This window comes from Acartia tonsa, chromosome 10 (assembly GCF_053477335.1).
Source record: "Acartia tonsa isolate MP-2025a chromosome 10, ASM5347733v1, whole genome shotgun sequence".
NCBI lineage: Eukaryota > Metazoa > Arthropoda > Copepoda > Calanoida > Acartiidae > Acartia > Acartia tonsa.
Genome location: NC_137269.1, coordinates 4,569,062 through 4,582,500, shown reverse-complemented (window position 1 = coordinate 4,582,500; position 13,439 = coordinate 4,569,062).

Sequence of the window (13,439 nt, the reverse complement as noted above, 5' to 3'; positions counted from 1 at the left end):
TTTTGTGTACCTGAACCTGGATAACCTCTAGAGGACAGGTACACCACAAGGTCGAATTTTTGTGTACCTGAACCACAAGATCTTATTTTTGTGTACCTGAACCTGGATAACCTCTAGAGGACAGGTACACCACAAGATCTTATTTTAGTGTACCTGAACATGGATAACCTCTAGAGGACAGGTACACCACAAGATCTTATTTTAGTGTACCTGAACCTGGATAACCTCTAGAGGACAGGTACACCACAAGATCTTATTTTTGTGTACCTGAACCTGGATAACCTCTAGAGGACAGGTACACCACAAGATCTTATTTTAGTGTACCTGAACCTGGATAACCTTTAAGGACAGGTACACCACAAGATCTTATTTTAGTGGAGCTGAACCTGGATAACCTCTAGAAGACAGGTACACCACAAGATTTTATTTTAGTGTATTTGAACCTGGATAACCTTTAAGGACAGGTACACCACAAGATATTATTTTAGTGAAGCTGAATCTGGATAACCTCTAGAGGACAGGTACACCACAAGATCTTATTTTTGTGTCCCTGTGTACCTCTAGAGGACATAAAAAGCAAAATATTTTATTTTTGTGTACCTGAACCTGGATAACCTCTAGAGGACAGGTACACTCCAAAATCCTATTCCAGTATACCTGAACCTGGATAAACCTTTAGAGGACAGGTACACCACAAGATCTTATTTTTGTGTACCTGAACCTGATTAACCTCTAGAGGATATGTACACCACAAGGTCAAATTTTAGTGTATTTGAACCTGGATAACCTTTAAGGACAGGTACACCACAAGATCTAATTTAGTGTACCTGAACCTGGATAACCTTTAAGGACAGGTACACCACAAGATCTTATTTTAGTGTACCTGAATCTGGATAACCTCTAGAGGACAGGTACACCACAAGATCTTATTTTTGTGTACCTGAACCTGGATAACCTCTAGAGGACAGGTACACCACAAGATCTTATTTTTGTGTACCTGAACCTGGATAACTTCTAGAGGACAGGTACACCACAAGGTCTTACTTTAGTGAATTTGAACCTGGATAACCTCTAGAGGACAGGTACACCACAGGATCTTATTTTGTTTTCCTGAACCTGGATAACATCTAGAGGACAGGTACACCACAAGAACTTATTTTTGTGTACCTGAACCTGGATAACCTCTAGAGGACAGGTACACCACAAGGTCTTATTTTAGTGTATTTGAACCTGGATAACCTTTAAAGGAAGCCTGCAAGAAATACCACGCTTTAACTGCTGAAAGACTGCCACAAGTAGACCCAATACCCCAAATTTGAAGTCTTCAGCTTCTATAACAAAAAAGGTCTAGGCATTTTAAAATGACATTTATGTACAATGAAAATTTTGAAAGAATTGTAATGCTAATGTTAGAAATTTTGAAATTAAACTACGTGGCCTAGAAACAAAATTATAAGCTTATTTTTGTCATAAATTTAGTTTGCCAGTAACTAATTATATTTTTACAATAAAAATACCCATTTTTATAGTCAAAATCATTAAAAAAAATTAAGTTTAACTTGCATTGTACCGAGTGTACTGTAGCCAATCAGAAGGCTGAATCAGCTAAGCAACCAATCACAGCTGAGCTTACAGTAGTTTCCCCCTTTGTTTCCGCTATGATTTTTGTTTAAAAATGCAATTTAAATTGAATTTTTTTCATATATTTTGACTAAGAAATGTGGTGTTTTTATTGTAAAAATGTAATCAGTTACCGGCAATATAAATTTCTGACAAAGATGAGGTTATAATTTTGTGTCTAGGCGACGTAATTTAATATTGTTTTTTTCTTTTATGAGCATTGGAAATCTTTCAAAATGTCCATTGTATATAAAATGCTATTTTGAAATGCCTAGAACTTTTTTGTTATTGAAGCTGAAGGCATTAAATTTGGGGTATTGGGTCTACTTGTGGCAGTCTTTCAGCAGTTTAAGCGTGGTATTTCTTGCAGGTACACCACAAGATCTTATTTTAGTGTACCTGAACCTGGATAACCTTTAAGGACAGGTACACCACAAGATCTTATTTTAGTGGAGCTGAACCTGGATAACCTCTAGAGGACAGGTACACCACAAGATTTTATTTTAGTGTATTGAACCTAGATAACCTTTAAGGACAGGTACACCACAAGATCTTATTTTAGTGGAGCTGAACCTGGATAACCTCTAGAGGACAGGTACAACACAAGATCTTATAATAGTGTACCTGAACCTGGATAACCTCTAGAGGACAGGTACACCACAAGATCTTATTTTAGTGTACCTGAACCTGGAACCTGGATAACCTCTAGAGGACAGGTACACCACAAGATATTATTTTTGTGTACCTGAACCTGGATAACCTCTAGAGGACAGGTACACTCCAAGATCCTATTCCAGTATACCTGAACCTGGATAAACCTTTAGAGGACAGGTACACCAATAGATCTTATTTTTGTGTACCTGAACCTGGATAACCTCTAGAGGACAGGTACACCACAAGATATTTTTTTAGTGTACCTAAACTGACTCTTGCTAATAAAAATGACATTCTACAGACAACCAACCCTTTGATTGCACCACCATTTTCTGAAAGTTTTAGACCTGTTTTTAAGTCAAGACAATTTTCTGTATGACATAAAACCTATGGGAAAAGAAAATTCCAAAATTTAAGCTAAAATTCTAGCAACCTTAAAAAGTCAAAGTTTTAATTTAAGTGTTACATCATAGGACAGAGAAAATATTCTAAATTAGATTTTGTTGTCCATTAATATCGCAGGAATGACAAGCTAAGACGAGAATGAGGGGATAATGGGCTGTTTATTACACTAGTCCCCATAGTTTTATAATAACGTTTTCTTATTCGTTTAGTTGAGAACTTTTGGAGACTTCAGTGTATTTTGATTGGTTGTATCATAAGGTTGAGAGTTCAAACGTTTCAACCACTAATTTGAATATTCTGATAGGATAATTTTTTGCTGAATTTTTCAGGGATTAATTGATTTTACATTCTACATATGTTCACTTGTTTATTAATTGTGGTGCTAGATCGATTCCTAGATTTTTTGGTTTTCAAGATTTTCTCGATTCCTATTCAGGATTGATGGCTGAAATTATCAATACCCATATTTTACATATTTCCATCAAGTTTCATTAAGATTTGTCTGTTAATTGCGGTGCTAGATCGATTTGATTTTCCGTGATTTTAAAGGTTTCGTTATTTCCCTATTTTATCAAGTTTAATGGGTCCTACGACAAACGCAGGAGTCTTAAACTTCGGAGTGGACAAACGCAGGAGTGGACACTTAACCTAACCTATTTTAGACTACCTTTTAGGTTTTTTAAATGCCTAACCCTTGCAGGGGGCTTATTTGTACATTCATAACCTAATCTGTATAGAAATACTCAATCAAACTAATATTTTAACACTCCTGCGTTTGTCCACTCCGACGTTTGGGACTCCTGCGTTTGTCCTGGGACCGTTTAATGTATATTGTATGACACTGCTCTATAGAAAATTTTTTCCCGTTATCTATTCATAATTTTTGAGCTTCGCTACTTATGGATGTTGTCATCCTTGTTAATGACTTATTAATTAAAAGAGAAAAAATTAATAAATAACACATAGAGATAAAAGCGATTTTCCCCCTTTTTTGTATTAAAAAAAAAGGATGACAACATCAATAAAAGCGTAGAGTTCATATAGAGATTTGTAGTTATAACAACAAAAGATTAAACATCAGTGTAATGATCTATAATAATAACTGCAGATATAAGTTTTAAGTATTAATATCATATTCTAGACCATAAACCAAAGACGCGCAAGGGGGGAGGGGGGGGTAAGGGGGTGATGACCTCTCTTAACAAAATTGGTAATAATCTCCTTCCTCTCCCCTGAATAACATTAATAAACAAATAAAGCTATCCTTCTCAGACGTAATGACACTAGCCGTAGAAAAGATTTGCTTCAAAACAATTAATTAGTTTTGTAAATTTTGTAAAATCATTGGAAACCAGGGAGGGAGGGGAAATTGGGGCGATTATTACACTTGTCCCCAAAATTTCATAATAACGTTATTTGTTGACTCTACGAATTTGGGGAATTTTGTTAAATTTTGATTGATTGGTTCAATAAGTTAACGTTTCAACCACTAATTATAATCTACAGAAAGGATATTTTTTTATTTTCAATATTGGGTTTGTACATCAGATTATTTTCTATTGTCTTATCCCTTTAGATCCCTGATTGGAAACCCCTCGAAACTTAATTAGGAGAAAATCAAATATAAAATTCTATTATAAAATAATTAAAACGCCTTTATCTCTTTTTCTTTTCTTATTTTTTTCTATTTTTTCTACTTTTTTCTTTTTTCTCTTTCTCTCTTCCCCCGCACTCTCTCTTTCTCTCTCTCTCTCTCTCTCTCTCTTTTCCTCTATTTTTCTGTCTTTTTATTCTCTTAAGACAATAAACAATCAATTAAGTACACCCACAATTATAATAAACATAAATATTCCCTATTAGTAGATTAGAATTATTGGATTAAGTTTTAACGTTTTCTTATTTGTTTGCTTTAAAGCTGGCTTAGTAGATTAGAATTATTGGATTAAGTTTTAACGTTTTCTTATTTGTTTGCTTTAAAGCTTTAAGGGCTTTTATTGATTTTTGATTGGTTGGTTTAATTAATTTAGTGTCTGAACGTTTTAACCACTAATTATAATCTACAGAAGGGATATTTTTTTCTTTTCAATATTGGGCTAGTACATCAATTTTTTTTTCATTGTCTTATACCTTTACATACGTGGATTATAATATAGTTTACAGAAGAGTGTTGGTAACAAACAGGTTTAAAGCTATGAGATAAGATCCCAGAAAAAAACTCCCCCAAAATTTCGATAATTTTTGTTTTAATAGAATATATCCTTAATCGTTTTCAATAATAATAATACAATTTTCTTGGGGGGGGGGGGGCGGATAATGTATATATTCAATTTCAGACTGAGAGGAAGGGGATATTGTAATATAAATCTCACTGGTACCCAAAGTTTTCAATAATGATATATATTCAGAGAGTGAGGGGATATTGTATTGTAAATTACACTGGTACCCAAAGTTTTCAATAATGATATATATTCAGAGAGTGAGGGGATATTGTATTGTAAATTACACTGGTACCCAAAGTTTTTAATAATGATATATATTCAGAGAGGAAGGGGGTATTGTAATATAAATCTCACTGGTACCCAAAGTTTTTATTAATGATATATATTCAGAGAGGGAGGGGATATTGTAATATAAATCTCACTGGTACCCAAAGTTTTTATTAATGATATATATTCAGAGAGGGAGGGGATATTGTATTGTAAATCTCACTGGTACCCAAAGTTTTTATTAATGATATATATTCAGAGAGGGAGGGGATATTGTATTGGAAATCTCACTGGTACCCAAAATTTTTATAAACACGTTATCTTATTCGTTGGCTGTAAAACTTTAAGTACTTTTACTGAATTGTAATTGGTTAGTTTCAAACTATCTGTGGCTAAACTTTTAGACCAGCAATTTTGATCTACAGAGGGGGTAATTTTTATCATTATCATTGGTGATGAACATTCAATTATAATAAACAAAATAATGAATTATGTATACAGAATTTAAAAGTTACAAATTTGAAACAAATAAATGGAAAATCGACCAAAGTACCCAAAACCTTTGGTACCAGTGTAATTTACAGTATTATTTTTGTATCCATATGTAATGTATTTATCTATTTTCTTAATGATCGTATTATTGGAATATTAGTAGCGAAGCTACTCTATAATCGAGGTATGTTCGTCCTTAGGATTGAAAGTATAAATATATTTATACTTTGTAAATAACCAAGGAGGAAATGTCCCAAAGTTTTAAAACCATCTTATTCGTTTATTCAAAAATATTGGCTACTTTTGTTGAATGTTGATTTATATTTACAAAATATTATTAGCAGAAAATTCTACTTTTATCATCATTGCGCATGTATATCAATTTATCGTCCATTGTCTTATCCCTTAAGATCCCTGAATTATTAATATATATACGAAGATCAACTGAAAATTGATTGCCTATTTCTTCCCTAATTTCCAAAGTTGTACAGCAGATAACCCAAATATTGCAAAACCTGTTTTCAGCTACTCCAGTCAAAGGGAAAAGCTATATAATGTATAAACGATTTATACATTCAAAATTTTAATTGTCCAAATTTAGATTTTTCAAGTTTTAAGCTTTTTTAGCTAGTAGTAAATATTGAGATAGGATGAAGAAACTATGTACACAATCGAATACTCAAATTCAGCTGACCTATATGAATAATTATTATGAAAGGGATAAAAAATGGATCTAAAAGATTAATATAATATTGTCCGTTCATCTGTTGTTATAGAAGAAATATTTCTTTCAAAAGAAACAAGGATGGCAACATACATAAAAGCCAAGCTCTAAAATCAAAATGAAAGACAAACGAACAATAACTCTAGTAGAGTGTTAGAACTTAATAAGAAGAACATTAATTTCTAAGTCTAAACACAATATAAATTTATTGGAAAATTGCGTAAATAAAGTATACAGTAGATACATACTTTCGTTTAGTAAAAGGGACGTACGGACTTTCTGGCAACGAACATTGAGTTGCTACGATTTCTAATTCGTACCCAACTGTTATACAAATCATCTTGTAAATCTTGAAAACGATAGGATAATTCTAACAAGTCTAAATTAACGAAAAGAGTTAAACGTTAAAGACGGACGGACGGAACTACCCTAATTATAGAAAAGCTTTTTATAAGTGAAAATATATACCCCCCCCCCCCCCGTCCCTTTTGTAATAGTAAGTTATTTATCGTATTATAAACAGATATACGCGGTTATAAAAATGTACAAAGCCTAAGGCACGGGCTAACAAAACTGGTTTTAATATTATGATTTTACATTTGTAGTTTATTCAGTATGTAGAACCGGTTCTAATCCAGCGGATATAAACCGATTTCTATGCCATTCTAGAAAAAGGTTAATCTATAACTTAACCCTATAGTGATTACAGTGTGGTTAAAACCATTTCCTGAACCTATAAGAATCTTCACTGTAAAGAAGAACTGTCTATTTAGTGGTTAGCGAGATACTTATGTACACACAGACAGACATAGAGACATAGATTCTTTTACTTAATAGTAAGGATTATATTATAAAATGGAAATAAAAAAGGGTAAAAAAGTTTTTTACTAGAAGTTTTGGAACAATCAGTCCACGTTTGCGAGATACTAGAAAACAAATATATATACATACAGACAAACATTCTGACGATACCATTACAATGTTGTAAAATATCTCAGGAATCGCCGATAAATGGGAGTGATATGTAGCATATGGTCTGACCATTAACAATAGATTTAATCATATTAGAAACTTTTATGTTGTCATCATCTATAATACAAAGTAGCTTGATGTCTGCCCGTCCGTCTGTCTGTCCATCCGTCCGTCCGTCCCTTAAGATCTCAGTAACCACTGAACCGATTGGATTCTAATCTTCAGGAAATATACCTACTAGTCCTGTGGTGGTTTTAAGTTATTTTATTGGGGGGTAGGATACTCCCAACTCCCCCCCCCCAAAAAAAAAATAATCTCCCTCAATTTTTTTAGGCAGTTCATCTAAAATCAGTGGTTGCAGCATCAGAGTTACTTACTTCTTTAATTACATCTCTGGGCGAAGTTAATATAAAAGTAACATGATGTCTTTCTGTCTGATTGTACTGAAGGATCTTGCTTACCGCTGAACCAATATGGTTCTTCATTACAGAGTATTTTATCATAAGTCTTGGGAAGGTTTAAAAATATTTTCGATGAGGATACCACCACCATCCCAAGAGAAATCTTCCCTATAAAAAAAAATTCTACCCCACCCTCAAAAAATTAAAATAAAAAATTGGGTTGTCGAATTCAAACTCACCACCCTCAGGTGCACCTAGAGGCTTCTAGTGGCGAAGCCGCTAATTAATAAGAAAGTAACAGGATGTCTAAGTGTCTGAAAGTGTAAAGCTTCGGATCTTGCTAACCGCTGAACCATTATGGTTCTCCGTTACAGCGATGCTCCTTACAGGCCGAGGAAGATGATTAAAGTCCCTCTACAGATTCTGACGTCATACGATAGAATAGCCAATGAGAGGCCAGTATATACTGAAATTGACCAATGGTAAAATTTATGCTGGTCTCTCATTGGTTATTTTATCGTATGACGTCATAATCTGTGGAGGGACTTTAATCCTCTTCTAGGTCGAGTAAAGGGTTATAACCATTTTTGGGGAAATATATCTACAATCTCAAAATAAAACGCTCCTATACCCCCTTCCCCCCATTTTATTTAAAATCTAAATCGTAATAATATGATTTGATTATTCTTTTAATATTTGGTCTATTACAATAATGGAAATGTTTAATAATACCTATATCATTATATTTATATACATTAATAGTTATATATAGTCCACATAGAATGAACAAAAGTTTATTTGTAAAACATCATGTTTCATGCATTAAGCAATCTTCAGTTACAATTTAATACTGACGATAATATAAGAATTAATAGATTTTTTCAATTAAATTTAGAGGATTTTAAAAAAATATTGAAATTACAAATAAACATAATTTAAAAAAAAAACTATCTTGAAACGGCAGTTATATAGTTATATAGATAGAAAAAAGAAATATGTTTTTTTTGGGAGGGGGGGGGGGGGGAAGGGAGCCTTTTACTTTAACCTACAAACTACTCACCCCTCCTATTATTTCAAATTTTAAAAAAATTATTTATAGCCTTACTCCAAACCCTGCGGGATTCTACTACCCTTTACTTAACTTAACCTAACCTAAAATAATCATTAAAAGTTCGCATGTGGACCAGATTAAGGATTCCTTCTTCCTATAAGAAATTATCAGGGAGGAGGGGGATATTAGACTGATAATTACTTTGTTACACAAATTTTATAACCACCATATCTTATTCGTTGGCTTAAAGACTTTGGGTACTTTTATTGAACTTTACATGACAAGCTATTTGTGTCCAAACCTTTCAACCGATCATTTTAATCTACAGAAAAGTAGGGTTGGGCCGGATCCTTTTTTGGCCGGATACCGGATATCGTGATGATTTATAATGCCGGATATCCGGATGATTTCCGGATATCCGATTCCTGCCGGATATCTGGCCAACGTTCGATATTCGGCAAATTACCGGATATCCGGCATTAAAAAATCAGCCGGATATTTGGTATCAGGACAGAAAAGGTACCTTTATAAAATCTATAACCCATTTTCTTATCTCTTCAGATCACTGTATAGGAGAGAACTAATGGTTTTTATTGATATAAAACTAATATAATCATAGGCGTATGTAAATTGTTATGTTTAGAAGCGAAGCTACTCTACAAACAGAGCATGTCCGTCTTTTTCCCGATTTGGATAAATAGTTTCAGAGAATTTTGATAATTTCGATGTCATATCATATCTTGAGGGAGAGAGGGGAAATAAGACTGTAAACTATACTGGTCCCCAAAGTTTTATTTTTAAACGCCATCTTTCATTCGTTGGCTATTAAATACAAACAACTTAACAAGCAGTGTCCAAACTTTTCAACCGTTAATTTTAATCTACAGAAGGGATCATTTAGTTTATCATAATCATTGTTTACTGAATATACTACACAATATTTTCTGTGTAACAGTGTACTGTCTTAATTTCATCCAGACTGTTATTGCTACGCAACCTAAGGTCATAATTTTACTTATTAATCTTAATCCGGAAGGGAGGGGACATTGGACTGTAAATTAAACTAGTACTCAAAGTTTTACAACCGAGTTATTGTTCATAGGATAAAAAAATGGGTACTTCTATCATACTTTCATAAGAGGAGTTTAACCTTTTCAACCAATAATTTTGATCAACAGCATAAGGGGTAATTTTGTGCATCATCATTTGGGTTGTATATTAATTTATCGAATATTGTCTTATCCCTAATCTCCCTGCTGTTAAAAACCATTAATAAAAATAGATAAACAATACATATGTTGGGGGGGGGGGAGAGGTGATATGATAAGTTGTGATAATAATGACCTTTTATCCAGGGAGGGAGGGGGGACAATGGGCTTTTTATTTCACACAGTCCCTAAAGTCTTATAATAACGGTTTCTAATTAGTTGACTTAACAACCTTTGGGATTTTTATTGAATTTTGATTACTTGGTTCATTTAGTTGTGTGTTCGAATGTTTCAACCACTAATTGTAATCTACAAAAGGGGTAATTTTGCGTATAACCATTGGGGATTTACATCAATTTATTAAGGAATCTTCCTTGAGAATTTCCGGCTGTAAGATAGATGTATCGATTTTTTGCTTCCTTATCCCTTTTATTGTGAATCCTTTTTCTGTAGGTCTGTAAATCTGCTCATAAAATAAATATGATTGAGCTAATACAATATTCCGTACAAAAAAAACTATATTCTTTATATTGTAACTAGCGGCTTCGCCCCTAGCCTCTAGGGGCATTGCCCAAAGAGAAAACTTTTAAAAAAATAAGTACCTCTGGAGCTGCCACCGCCACATTTTAACTGCCTAAAAAAATTGGGGGCGGATTTTTATTTGGGAGGTGGAATTGGGGGTGTAACACGCCATAAGAAAATAGCCTAAAACCACCACAGGACCAGTAGGTATATTCCCCAAAGAGTAGAATCCGATTCTACTTTATATTATAGATAAAAGGATTGAAAGACAGACATACAGACCGAAGTAAAGGTTGAAAGACAGACAGGTAGATATTAGTTATGTGAATCACTTTTTTTCATCAATTGATCAATCCCTGAAAAAAAAAATAATTTTAAACCTCTTATTAAAAGAAAGGCTTAACAGACAGACTGACATTCATCCTGTTACTTTATGCAAAGATTTAACACTTTCCTTATTTGGGGACAGATTAGAATTTAAAGAAAATTGTTGTACTTATAAGTTGGTAATTATGTCTGTCTGTCTATTTGTCCGTCTATCTGTCTGTCTATCTGTATGTCTATTTATCTTTCTATTTGTCTGTCTTTCTGTCTGTCTATCTGTCTGTCTATCTGTCTGTCTATCTGTCTGTCTATCTGTCTGTCTATCTGTCTGTCTATCTGTCTGTCTATCTGTCTGTCAATCTGTCTGTCTATTTGTCTGTCTATCTGTCTGTCTATATGTCTGTCGATCTGTCTGTCTATGTGCCTGTCTATCTGTCTGTCAATCTGTCTGTCTATTTGTCTGTCTATATATCTGTCTCTTTATCTGTCTATTTGTCTGTTATCTGACTGTTAATCTTTCTGTCTATCTGTCTGTCTATCTGTCTGTCTATCTGTCTGTCTATCTGTCTGTCTATCTGTCTGTCTATCTGTCTGTCTATCTGTCTGTCTATCTGTCTGTCTATCAGTCTGTCTATCTGTCCGCAAACTGTCTATCTATATGTTTGTATAAATGTTCATCTATTTGAATATCTATTTGTCTATTTGTAAGTCTATCTGTCTATCTATATGTTTATCTGTCTGTCCGTAATAATTTCTAACCTTACTGTAAAATATTCTTGATAAAAATCTTTAGATCCTACTCTATTTCATACCAGGGATCTAAAGGAATAGGACAATGGCCGATAAATTAATTTACATAATAATCATACACAATAATACCCCTTATGTAGATTACAATTAGGGTTTGAAACATTTGAAACAATCCTGATCAACTTTGTAATAAAGTGAAAGGATCTCTCTGTGTATCTGATTGTCTAGTTAATGATTGAACTGATAAGGTTCTTTTTTTACTATGTAGCTTCTCTTAGGTCCTGGGAAGGTTAATAACTTTTTGGGGAGGGTACCTTCACCATACTAAAAGGAATCGCCCATAAAAAAAGGACCCCACCACATAAATTAAATTTTTCTTTTTAAGCCTGAAATAAAAAATGCCTCTAGGGGCGTAGCTGCTAGTACCAAATAATTATATTCTGTATTGTTTTTATACAGACGTATGGACAAACAAACAGACCCTGATTGTAGAGTATCTGTGTTACAATTTATGTATCCTTATAATAAAGTAACAGGATCTATGTGTATCTTTGTGCTACAAGGGATCTCACAAAACACAGAACCGATTTGGTTCTCCTTTACATGGTAGCTTCTCATAGGTCCTGGTAAGGTTTTGGGGGAGGGTACCCTCACCATTCCAAGAGAAATCACCCCTAGAACATAATAACCCCCTCCAAACAAAATGTTTTTAACTTTTTCTTTAAAAAACAGTAATTGTAGGGGGGGGGGTTGACTTCCCCCCAACCAAAGGGCCCCTATATGCCTCTAGGGGCATATCCGCTACTAGTAGAGTATCCCATAATATAAGGTAGTAAGGTTTTTCGTCTAAAGCTCTAAGTTACGAAATTAATTATGAATTTGAACCTTGAAATGGAAGGCCTAAATTTGAAAATAATGATATTTTGAAGCTTTAGTATTTATATAAATTGTTTGTATCTTTAAGTGAAATTTTTTTTAAGATCATTTTTTGTTTGTTTTTTCTTTAAGATTTTCATATTTTCTTCAAATTTTTTTTCAGAACTTGAAATTTAAAAAAAGACCTTGCTGAAATATTTTAGTTTTACCTGGAATCAACATGGTTTTAGGTTTCTTTACACCATACATAGGTCCAAAGACTTGGCACTTACTTCTGGCTTGATTTAATTGTAGCCTGGCGTGATGTAGCTGGTTTAGGTAAGATGGTGACTTCTGCTTTTTAGATAAGAGATTCCTTTAGACATAGCCATCTATAGTACAAGTATTCTGACCACCTCGGCAGTTGCACTGTCTTGTTAGATTGGTGGCAATTGTTATATGAAGTATAAATCAGATTAAAAGTCCTAAATTTGTTGGCATTTTGTGCATCATAAAAGATTTATAATGCCTTACTGTTGAAGTTGCTTTTTGTTATGATGCACAAATAAAATGTATTTTGAAATGACAAAAAGATATAGTTATATCTTATTTTTCTCAATGTCCAAAAAAAATAACAGACATCATTTATCATCAACCAAAATTGATGTAATTATGTCATTTTTTATCAACAAATTTTTCGAATAAATTGAAAGATAGAGAATAGAGGAGCATTCAGCAAATAAAGAACAGCTGTACCTGATGTCCTAAAACATTTAGGACAGAAGCCCGTCAAATGCTGTCTACATCTCAATTAATCTTTCCAAGTAGTTGTATGTATATCATGCAAAATTGAAAAACAAATGTCCAATCCAACAATTGGTTGCATTAACTGTTTTTTTCTTAGAATAAGCTTGTTATGACCAGCAATGATAGCTTTGATATTTGGCATGCAACAGTAGGACACTTTGACACTTG